Source organism: Ananas comosus, linkage group 12 (assembly GCF_001540865.1).
Source record: "Ananas comosus cultivar F153 linkage group 12, ASM154086v1, whole genome shotgun sequence".
In the NCBI taxonomy this organism is placed as follows: Eukaryota; Viridiplantae; Streptophyta; class Magnoliopsida; order Poales; family Bromeliaceae; genus Ananas; species Ananas comosus.
Window position 1 is genome coordinate 8,991,944 of NC_033632.1, and position 12,858 is coordinate 9,004,801.

Genomic DNA, 12,858 nt, shown 5'->3' on the forward strand with positions numbered 1-12,858 from the left:
TGATAATGAAAATAGAGATTATGAGGCATCAAGAAAGTGGTGTTAAACATAGTTTAACCATATGACATTGGTCCAGTTGACATAGAGAGTGCATGATTAAATAGGTAAAACTATTATGACAATGGCATTATGACAGGTTGCTATGAATTCTCAAGTTGAGGATTGATCGATACTCACGATAAGTCTTGGCTTGAGGGGGTAGCTTCCCCTCGGGCGTTCGCTCGCGAGTTGGTCACCACTGGGCGTGGTAAGCCCCCCAGAAGACGGTCCTAGGGAGGTTCGAGTCCCCCGCTTTAAGGGATTTTGGGTGTGAGTCATTGGGTACAGGGTTAACGGTAAGATTAGGTCATAGCAAAATGAATGTATAACAAGTATACCTTATGATTATGGACTTGGTATCCAGTCGAGAGGATTTAGGGCTGAGGTGTATGTGAGACGATCCATCGCCTCGAGCCTGGTTCTAGTTCGGTACTCCGCAGACGATTGACTCAAGACCGAGTCGGGTGGTGAGCCTTCTAAAGGTAGATGAAACTTTATGATTAAAACGGTGATTTATAAGAATTTAAGATAGAGGGAAACTTAGATATCAAGTGGTGAGCTATGGTTAGCAGATTGAAAGTAGTATGAGAACTACTAGTTGGTTCATTATTGCAATTATTTGCATGATTGTATATAGTATTGCATTATTACGTTTGATGAGCCAATGCCATGGTTTTATTCGTTTGTATAATCAAGATATATATATCTATCTGTTTATTAAACTAACCTGCAGTTGCCTCCTTTGAACCTGTGGTCGAGCATTTCCTTGGGTCGCCGTACCCACTGGGGGACCATGGAGTTGGTTCTCACCCCACTAGTATTGGCGGTGTTTACAGGTTCGCCCAGTGAGCCGGCGGCGGCGCGAGGAAGGGCGTAGCTCCGTAGATAGCGCCCTACCGCCAGAGACGAGAGCTAGCAGTACCCGTCGACATAGCTTAGGGGTTAAAGAAATAAAAAGACACAATGTAACATGAGTATTAAGATATAAAGTTTGTAAAATTTATATGCATTTGGATGAAAAAGGAATGGTAGTTTGAGGTGAAAAATGCATGAATATGAATGAATGTAATAATATAGGTGTGTTTATGTTGTTGATACCTCCCATTATGCAATCTGATTTGAAATGTGTTCCTGGTTGGAACTTCGCACATTTGTTATTGATTGCTATGCCTTGAACGTACAGGGAGACTCTGTCGCCAGTACAGCGGAACCTGTCCGTTCGGCGGTCTGTCGGCGGCGCCGCGACGGCCAAATGTGCGATGTGGTCGCGAGGAGTGACAGATAAGATGGTATCAGAGCAAAAAGAACATTAAAGATAATAGAATAGTTTAGTTGGACCTAGGAGACCCCTAGGATAGCAAACATAGGAGATTAAGGCTCGTGAGAGATGAGGACTTGTGATTTATGGCGAAATATTGATCGTTGGGTAGGTTGGTAAACCTCTAAAACGATGTTAGAGGTAGACTCGAGTTTGTTTATTCGTCAACGAGGGTGTTCATGTTGGGTATACACAACATGGAAACCGAGTGATGAGAATAGACACACTTGCATGACTTTCGCCGATTCGAGTCGGGTGTCAGTTGTTTCGCGCTCGACTCTGAGGGTCGAGAATCAGACGATTGTCATGTCTTATGAAGCGATATCACTGCGTAGGCGATCTTTGTTTAGAATGGCGCGGCGATGGGCCAGTGGTGTCCTGGGCAATTTGAGGCGATGCGGAGACTTGGAACTTCACGAGCTTTGGCAGCTTCATGCCTCTGAGAAATTAACAGAATTCCTCGTCGTGTTAGATCACTTTGGTCAATTGACCCAAGTGGTCGAGAGAATTAGTTGGACAAAGTCAATTATATTCCAAACAATGTTTGGAAGGGTTAGATTAAGCTTCTAAAGAACTAGAAAGTTTTAGCACGTTGCTCGGCAGAATCGGAGTCGAAAGCAATGCAAAACCGAAATTCTGGAATATGTGTTACCAGTTTAACACCAGGGTGTACTGGTACAGTATGGTTTTGACGAAGTGAATTCTCGAAAGCCGAGAGTTGGACTTCGTCCAGAATCACTAATTGTCGAGTGGGTATGTAACATACCGAAACTTCGATAAACAAGTTATGAACTTGGTCAAATTGACAAAGAGCAGCATTGGTACGCTTTGGAAAGGCCAAGGCGGTCAATAATGCAAAAGTGCATTACTAGGGATCTTCAGAGCCTTGGAAATCAAAATCTGCAAACTGCAGATTTTCTGTTCTCGGAGACCGTCCCTGTGGGGAGAGACGGTCCCGAACGTGCAGCGAGCAAGAGGAGAGAAAAATCGACTAAGTCCCTGGTGGACAGCTCTCGGAGACCGCGTCCCTCAAAGAGAGACCCGTTGCATCGGGTGTGAGCTCTGCTGACTGCGGGGAGAAGCTCTCGGAGACCGTCCCTCGTCGGGAGACCGGCCCCCTAGCCCGAAAATGCCCAGTCAAGGCAATGTAAAAGAATAAAAGTTGGGGGCTTGTTTGCACTTGTGCCACATGTGGGCTATGTGAGGGGTATGAGAGCTCTTTTCTCTCATTCTTCACCCACACACCTCTCATATCTCTCTTTTCTCTCTCTAGAAGAAAGAGAGAGAGAAAGGAAAGGAAAGAAAGAGAAGGAGAAGGAAGTCTTCCTCATCTTCTTCACCTCTCTCCTTGGTTGGAGCTTCTCGGAGAGTAAGCTTCTAAGCTCTTCTGGTGGATTTCTAGAAATAGATTTTATTGCTCTAGAAATTGGAGTTTTGTATTATGTGAGGGCGTAGTACCTGCAAGTACAGTATAGAGCCAGATGGCACAGTGAAGTGCTAGATAGAATCTTATGGTGAGAAGCGAGACTCACGTTAGAGACAGAAGTGGCGAATCGACTCTCAGAGCAACTTAATTAGTAGATGCGAGAGTTGACCATGATGCTTATGAGAACACCCGAGTGGCACAAAATTTGGATGTCATTCTTGTAGATCGACGGTGAAAGTGGCATCACTGTTGAGAGAACGGTCGATAGTGGCAATCTGAACACGTGGGCCTAGTAGTACCTCAAGGTGAGGTAGGCGTTGTGCTCGTGCGGCCGGTGTGCATAGGCAAGATTGCCTAATGCTTGACTTAGTGTGGGACGCTATAGAGCGTTAGAGAGCGCTCGAGTGTAGAGACTAGAGTGCGGATGGTGGATTCTGCCGAGAGAGTATTGGCAGTAGCACTTGAGCATTGCTAGTGCGAAGCATGCCATGGATCACTCGTGGACTGGTGACTCGCCTAGGTGCATAGGAGTCGATATTGGTACGTGTGACTCGGTAGAGTATGTCGTGTAGGACGACGACGGGGTAGTGTTGGGGACGACCCGTGCTTGGACATTGTGGATTATAGAGCCTGGGCCCTTTGGCAGGCGCCAGTCAAATATGAGTGACAGCGGCCGCGTACCTACGGTAGGCAGAGTTCTGTCAAGACGGTAGTCCGAGTTTAGGCCCGGAGCGTGGAATGCCACGCAATAGATTGTGTAACCAATGATACACCGAGTATGGTTGTGACCCAACCCAGACTGACGTGGTTTGGGGTCTTAGTTGCTCCTGGTTGGAGTGTGTGCGAATTCCCAAGTGAGAATTCGCCCGATCATGATTGGGTTTGCATTTGCGATGAGAGACGCTGCGTATTTAACAGGTTTAGGTGGTAGGCCTACGTAGGATTGGTGGCCTATGGTCCACCTGTGGAGACGAAGAGAGCGATTTGGCAGATAACCTTATCAAGGAGTTTGACTCGAATTCCCGAACGAAGCGTCGTTGGAGCTCGTTGCGGAAATAGTTATGTTAATCGTGGCATGTGGTATCAGATGATGAAGTGCTCCTTGTGAGCATCAAACTAGTGGAAAGCCACGTGATGTTGGAGACTATGCTCGTAAGCGAACTGAGACTTAAGATGTGCCGAAGTGGGCCATCTCGTGTTGAGTTAAGGGTAAGTGCAAAGAAGAGTTCTTTGTGTACGAAAGGCGAGTGGTGTTGGAGCGCGTATAGATCGCCGAGTACTGACTTGCGCCTGCCACTATGACTTGCAAGACCCGTGATGCACGTTTGTATCACACTTTGCAAATGCGTTAGGATTAAACCCATGTCCTTCAGTATGAGCCACTTCTGGAACCACGATTGTGTGAAGCCGCTTTGGAGTGGGAGAATGAGTTGGTACTCTCAATTGCTCATGGAGCTGAATTGAGGCGTGGTTTGTTCGCAGACGAAATTCTTTAAGGGGTGGAGAATGTAACATACCAGATTTTGGTTATAAAAATAAAAATAAATAAAAATAGTGTGAAAAACTATTTTTATTGATTAATAGAAGTAAAATATAAGTCAGAAGTGACTTATACTGAAATCGGAACGAAAACGAAGATCTAGAATTTTCTGTTGGAAACGGGACAGATAAATTAGCAAAAAATGCATAGTCTCAAAAGATTATGAAAATTGGAGATAGTCAGAAATATTTTTATGAGGCTAGATTTCAAGTTTCATATTTTCTGACACCCGTAGAGTGAGAAATAAAATCCGACAGCTATCTGATAAAGATTACAGTTCGTACAGTTTTCGATGACCAAATGGGGTCGAAACTGGAAACTTAAGACATATTCTTACTCAGTACGTTAAACTGAGTATGCTATCAAATTTGAGCTCAATCGGACATTTAGAAGAACTCCAACGAAACGTATCAGATTTCAAGCTACCCGAGGTGAATAGTGTAATGTTGAGGGGCTGATTTGTAAAATAGGATTTAAACCCTTTTTCTCTTCTTCTCTCAGCCGTGCACACACAACCGCACACACACACATGCACACCATACACGCATGGAAGGGAAAGGAGAAGCTCTCCTTTCTCTCTCTAAATCTCTCCAAAAAAGAGATGATTTTGTGGGAGATCGAAGCTCTAAGGTGGATTTCCATCTTCTCCATCTTCTTCCTCTCCATGGAGCAAGGTTTGAAGGTAAGCTTCAAAACCCTTATGGTATCTCTTTGTAGTTTGGGTTTTAAGCTTCAAAATGGATTAGAGTTATTTCTAGCATGCTAATTAGAGTTTGATGCTTGAAACCAAGGTTCTAATGGTGGATTTTTACCTAGTTGTAATCTAGGCTCAAAAAATGCTAATTTGGTAAATATGAGGGTTTGATCTAATTTGACCCTCCGTAAACCAAATTGCTAGGTGAATGAACGCGTTTGCGAAGATGGTTCGGCAATCCGACGAGCCGTTACAAAGTTATTAAAGAAATGGACGTTTAGGCTTCGGGTCCGCCGGAGGGCCGAGGCGACGTCGTAAATTGTGGAAATGGATTTGAGGCATCGTGGCACATAACCGAAGACCTAATAATTTCGGGCTGTGAAGCGAGCACGGTTGAGGCGCAGTTGCAGTATCGGGTCGTGCCGGATACGGGTGCGCGGGTGGCCGATTGCAAGTGTCGACAAGCAATCGGAATGCGAAATGAGGTGGGTTGTGTTTACCGAACGGACTTGGTCGCCCGCATGTCAAAGTGAAATATGGAATCTTGTTGATGCATATGTGTATGTGCATATGGGCATATTAACATTGTATAAATGCATGCTAGTTGGTAATTTGTATATTAGTATGTATGCTTAATGAAATATATACTAGGGGCTTTAGCATTATGAGATTCATGTTGACATGAATTAGAGAACGTGAGCATATAAATGAATGTTAACATAATGTTTAATTATATGAGTTATGAGAAATTGCTAAATGTGGACACATGTTAGATGACAATAAGCATAATGACATTATGAAAATGCATACTACAGGATAATTGCATAATAATGCATTGGGAAAGTACATGTCAGTTGTAATGTATGTTTTGCATTGAGATGATGCATGTAGTAACACTAAAAGAATGCGTGTAAATGATATGATGTAAAAGTTAGGCAAACGCTTGATATGGTTGCTATATAATAATTATCGTAGAATGCATGATGAATATGCCATGTAAATGCTAGATAATTGCATGATGCATAATTAGCACTGTAAGAGAATGCATGAATTGGATCGATAACTCTATAATAGAGACCTTGACATGGGACATCTATATATTAGATCGAGTGGCAGTTAACCTAGAGTCATGAACCTAGGTTGAACATGGATGATATGAAACTAGTGTGAATAAACATAGGGTGGACATGAACCTAGTGTCAAAGAACTTAGGTTGGAATCATGTATGGCATTAAACCTATTGTTAAAGAACATAAGTTGGACTTGGACAATAGTAAACAACGGTGACAATGAAATAGAGATATGATTGGCATCAAGAAAGTGTGTTGTTAAACATAGTTTAACCATATTGACATTGTCCAAGTTGACATAGAGAGTGGCATGATTAAATAGGTAGAAAACCTATTATGACAAGACATTGTGACGAGTGGCTATGAATCCTCAAGTTGAGGATTGATCGATACTCACGATAAGTCTTGGCTTGAGGGAGGTAGCTTCCCTCGGGCGGTGCGCTCCGGAGTTGTCACCACTGGGCGCGGTAAAGTCCCCCAAGAAGACGGTCCCGGGAGGTTCGAGTCCCCGCTATTAAGGGATTTGGGTTGTGAGTCATTGGGGTTAACATGGTTAACCAGTAAGATTGGGTCATAGCCAAATGAATGTATAACAGTATACCTTATGAGTTATGGAATTGGATCCCAGTCGAGAGGATTTAGGGCTGAGGTGTATATGAGACGTCCATCGCCCGAGCCTGGTTCTAGTGCGGTGCTCGCAGACGATTGAATCAAGACCGAGGAGGTTAGCCTTCTAAGGTAGATGAAACTTTATGATTAAACGGTGATTGATAAGATATTAAGATAGAGGAACTTAGATATCAATGGATGAGTTAGAACTGTAATCTTTATCAGATAGCTGTCGGATTTTATTTCTCACTCTACGGGTGTCAGAAAAATATGAAACTTGAAATCTAGTCTCATAAAAATATTTTTGACTTATCCTCCAATTTTCATAATTTTTTGAGACTGTGCATTTTTTGCTAATTTATCTGTCCCGTTTCCAACAGAAAATTCTAGATCTTCTGTTTTCATTCCGATTTCAGCACAAGTCACTTCTGACTTATATTTTACTTCTATAAATCCAATAAAAATAGTTTCTCACACTATTTTTATTTATTTTTATTTTTATACCAAAATCTGATATGTTACATTCCTAGGGCATCTACTATGATCCCTAGTTGACCACCATGAGAGCACATAAAGCTTCCATGGATTTTTCATGGAGCTCGTATCTCAACAATGTTTCTAACCTTGTAAGAAACTTAAAACTTCAAAACTTAGGGTAAAAATCCAAACCCTAGATGTGTTCTTGCATAAAACTCACCTTAGCCCTAAGCTCCTCCAAGTCCTTCTTGTTGGAGAGCTTCTAAAGCCTTTAAATCCACCAAAATCCTCCTCCAAAACCTTCCAAACCTTCTCCTCCTTGCTCTAGGGCAAGATCTTTAGAGAGAGAAAGAGAGAAATAAAAGAGGGAGAGAGTTGGGATGTTTGCTATGAAGGGGAGAGGGTTAGGTTCATTTATAGTGTGCAGCAATTGCAACTAGGCCCCCTAAAAATTCTTATTTACAGCAGACCAATTTGGTGCTACCAGACCAAAGTGTACCGGTGCACGTTATTTTGTACCGGTACAGCTCTGCGCAGAGGCCCAAACCTGAGAGCTGCTATCTCTCGGTCTGCTGGTTGTACCGGTACAGCCATGATGTTGTATCGGTACAAAAGCTCCAGATTTTTGTTTTTCGTGTTGTTTCGATTCTACTTCGCACCGAACAACACTAAAACCTTTCTAACTTCTTTAAACTCACTTTTAGCCCTTCCAACATTGTTGGAATGCTAAATGGAACTTGTCCAACCATTTCTCTCTGCAACTTTAACCAATTTGGATAAAGTTCGATAATTGCTATCGAGGTTTCAATATGTTACATTATTAGTTGAGACTTAATTGTATGCTTCGAACGTAGATGAACATAGTAATTGATATAGAACCATGTGAGACATGTATGTTGGAACCCTATACTTGTGTGAATGTGAGAAATGGACTATGATAATAGTAAATAAGGGTGACATTGACATTAGTGACGAGATTGGCATCGAGATTGTGATATGCTAGACAGGGTTAAACCTATGGTGGCATAACGGCAAGTGTGGCCTAGAGAACGGTAATGATAACAAGGTAGAAACTTGTTATAACATTGTGGCATTGTGGCTTGTGGCAAACTAGCAAATTGGGTATACGTCCTCAAATCGAGAATTGGATCGATACTCACTTTGAGTCTTGGCTTGAGAGAGGTAGCTCCCTCTCGAGCGGTGCGTTCCGAAATTGGTCACCGCTGGGCGAGGTAAAGTCCCCCCAGAAGACGGTCCCTCGGGTGTGGTAAAGTCCCCCCGAATGATAGGGATTTTGGGTTGTGAGTTTGGGGTTAACAAGTGTTAACCGGTATGATTGGGTAAAAGCCAAAGAGAAAGAAAGCATGCATGCATATTTATCATACATATGATTATCTATCTATTGATCAGTTTTCTTACAGGCATAGTAATAGCATTAGAGTGGTTTGCTATTTCCTTTCCTTTCATTACTTATGCCTGAATAGACCTAGTGGGTAAATCGGCGAGGTCGGCGGCCGAACCAACTGGGAACTTTGTTGTAGTTCTCATCCCACTAACCTTGCAGATCTGAGCGCGAGCGGGGCGGCGGAGGATCAGGGCAAGGGTTTAGCGCCGTAGTTAGCAGCCACCGGAGTTTATAGTCATTCCTTTTGTTATGTTCAACTTTTGTATGTTGAAAAGAAATAATGTATAGAGATGTAATCCATGTATTTTGGGTTGGATGACTGTGTGATGTAAAGGACATACATGAAAAAAAAAAAGAATGAATGTAATAGTTCTAATTTACTTGTATTTGGTTAAAAGGTAATCAAATGACATGTATGTGGTTGTATGTTTTATGTAGTAGCTTAGAGTTTTCACTACTTGTTGTTGTTGCTTGCCCTCGAGCAAGTCGTGTATGATTGCATTCACTCTATGTTGAATTGCTTTGATTGTACATGTGTTGGAGCCTTGGGCGGACATGGGAGGTGCTATCCGTTCGGCATTTATTGACTTGCCCGAACCGACTAAATAGGCAGTCCCGGAGCGTGACAATATCTATTTGAATTGATATGAATATATATACATGCTCATATACGATAGAGATAATATATGCTCATATACACGCTTATGGAATTTTGCGTGTTCGCATATGGATATTAATCGATATTATATGGTATAAATTGTATGTTACTTATCGTAGTATTCTACATTTACCTTAAGTATATCTTCTGTATATAGTACATATGTTGATAGAGGGTGATGTTAGCATAAAATTGGAATTTTATCATATGTGTAGGTGAATAATAATCTATGCCATGGGAAAATGAACCACAAATCCAACGATTGTAGTATATTGAAATGTTAAATAGTATGTCAAATTGTATATGCTAAATTAGGCCATGAGGGGCTGTTCGACATCCTGTCCTTAGTTATGAGGTATTTATTATTCCTTGCATTGTATACTCCATGAAATATGTGATAGAGGCCGTAGATTAGCGCGGCGTTTGTGGATAGATATTTTGGACATTGATATAGACTATTGTACCATTGCCACATACCAGTTGTGAACATTCCATGATTGTGTTGAGACATTGGATTGGGTATTTGTGATCTTTTTATCATCACATAGACAACAACCTGCATTGCCATATTGAGATCGACTGTGATACGTGCTATGATACTCGGTAGGGGTCGCTCCCCTCGAGTGCCGCTCCGGATGTTGGCCAGTGATATCAGAGAAAGTAGCCTAGGTGTTGCCGTCATACTTGCGGGAGTGTGTTCTTGCACTAGGCAGGCGCAGGCTTAATTGGACCTACGAGTCAAGCATTGTGATTGGGTACTATTACAGCATTTGTTTATTACTATTAGCATTGATGCATACATTAGCTACCTTCTTTCCTTTTTTTCACTACATGTACAGAGACATAATAGTTTTGTATATATATATATATATATATATATATATATATATATATATATATATATATATATATATATATATATATATGTTAAGTAGATATATATATGTTTATATTATACTCAGTTATTCACTTATAGCATACTTTATTGTTCTTTTCTATTCTTACCTCTAGTAGACCTAGTGGGAAGGTCGTGGTTGTCGCTGGTCATACCCACTGGGAGCTGCTATTTAGTAGTTCTCACGACCTCTTGTGGTTTATTTTTCAGAGATAGCTGCACCTTTCATTGATCGAGGTAAGGAAATCGCACAATAGATAGCATCTCCTACCTGTATGCTTATGCATGAGGACCACCAGATAGATTGCTACTCCATACTACATACCTTTACTGGCATGGGCCAGGGCCCTTTCTTTGTACTTTTCTTTTGAGGTTGATTTTTATTTGATGTAGTACATGATGTACAGTAGTTTAGCTTATAGATAGTGCTCTGATACATGTCTTCTATTTTTGTAGTACTTCATCTTGACTTTTGTGTTGTGGAAATCGCTCTGTTGTCGATGCTTCATTCAAATAGGAAAAACTTTGTCCGTTCGGCGGGTCTGTTGACGTTCTCGTGGACTTCCGCCGTGAACTCGGGACATGACAATCCACCACATCATCCAGACACTGTACCATTACCAGAGGATCCACCTCGACGAGCTGATATTGTTTATTGTAGGCACTGACTGCACCGACAGTTGCAGTCTCCCTACGCAGATCAGCTCTCATCTTCATCTCCTCTCGCAGCCAAACATAGTACCGACACCTGCTATGGTTGAGCATGAGTTTAGACTGGTGATTGAGATGTAGGACGCTGAGCCAGTTGTTGAGGACACCACTATTGAACATCTCGATCAGTTGAAAATCATAGAGCCCTTCAATGAGTATGGTGTTGATCGTGGTCGAGGACATATGGTGGACATGATCGAGGGAAAGGGACTAGGAGGACGATGCGACACTATTTTTTGTATATTTTAAATTGTATAAAACTTTCTATATTATCGAACAAATTCAATCAATTTTTGGATATGCTGATGTGTTGATATTGTATCGATGTTGTGTCGATATTGTATTGATATTATCAATGTTATATTGATATTGTATTTGATGTTTAGAGTATTAAAATATAGCTGGGTTGTAGTTACATTGAACACGATAAATAGTTCACTATGTCTAAATACAGGGAACTATTCACGGTGTTAAGACATAATAAATCATTTACCGTGTTCAAACACGGGGAACCATTCACTGTATTTAGTATCGTATTTGAACACGGTAAATGCTTCGCCGTGTTTTAACTCGATGAACACGGTGAATTATTCACCGTGTTCAACTTAAAGTCCCCTACCAATTTGGCGCTCACATAGCAGAGATAGAGCTAATTATTAGGCTATTTGTAAAAATAAATTGTTAAAGGGCTAAATGCAAAAGCACTTTCCTATTTAGCTTAGAAAGGATCAAGACATGCCTCCTTACATCCAACACCAGGGACCACATCACTGAGTCCTTCTTCGTCTCCTCCTCCAGTGACTAAGGGTTCTAACGATCTGGCAATGGTAGAAGCTTGAGACTCCTACATGGGGATGCGTACGAAGGCGGTCCTATGAAGAAGGGGTAGCACCAGTCGCGGTGGAGGATCTTATCGTTAATTCGGTTAGGAGGAGGGGGAGTGGCATGAAATTTGGTTTCTAGGTACTTCAAGTGGTATAGATTATGTTTAGCGGTGATGATCATCGATTTGGAAGCTCTATTATTGAAAACAAATGAGTAGTAACGGAGCACGTTTGCTATTAATAGCATTCTAGCTCAACTATATATATAGAGAGAAAAAGAGAGAATGAGAGAGAGAGAGAGAGAGAGAGAGAGAGAGAGTAGAGCTTCTGTGCTTTTAAAAGCACAGGAGCTCTTGTGCTTGGGATTTTTGCACCATTGGATTGGCTTCGCCTCGAGATTCGTGCGCAGTTAATGTGTCACGCCCCGGGGTCCCTTTTTGGTTTAAAAGTAAAGGGGAAGTGCCCAAAATTTTTTTTTTTGAAAACCTGACCCCCAGGGTATGTCAGATCCGCCACAAATACAGGAATTCCACTGTTCACAAGAACAGAGTCTCCCCTGTATTTGCACGGCGTCGCACAAGTACAAGATACATAAACAGGATACAACTACCACAACTGAATATACAAATATTTATACATTCATACATTCATACACCATTCACATTCAGATTCACATTCAGAGTTTAACATAAATCCACAACTATTAGTTTAAAATGTTTCCTACCCGGAAACTTGTTTTGAAATACCAAGTCATGAAAACCACAAGAAAACTCTTTTAAAAACCGTTTTCCACACAGAAACTTTTTCTTTTTAAAACTCGCTACCACGAGGGGTAGAAAACCATTTTCATTTCACGAAAATTCACAAATCCTTTATTACATGCATGAAATTCCAAATATTCAAATGTAATAAAATGCTGAACCATGTAAACTGTCTAAGTCATTTATTTAAAGAACTAAGTTCGAGAATTAACCAACACGGGACGGTGGCTCTATCATCACTAAGCGTGCTCCTCACGAACCGTCCCACTAGGACCTGCGACGTCACCTATAATGGGGGTGGGGGTTGAGAACATGTAAACATGTCTCCCATCTCAGTGGGTACCGCAAGCCGACGAGAGCGAGGGATACTCACTAGTCAAGGAGGATAAACAATAATATGGATAAGTGAAATACAATAGCAACTGTCACGC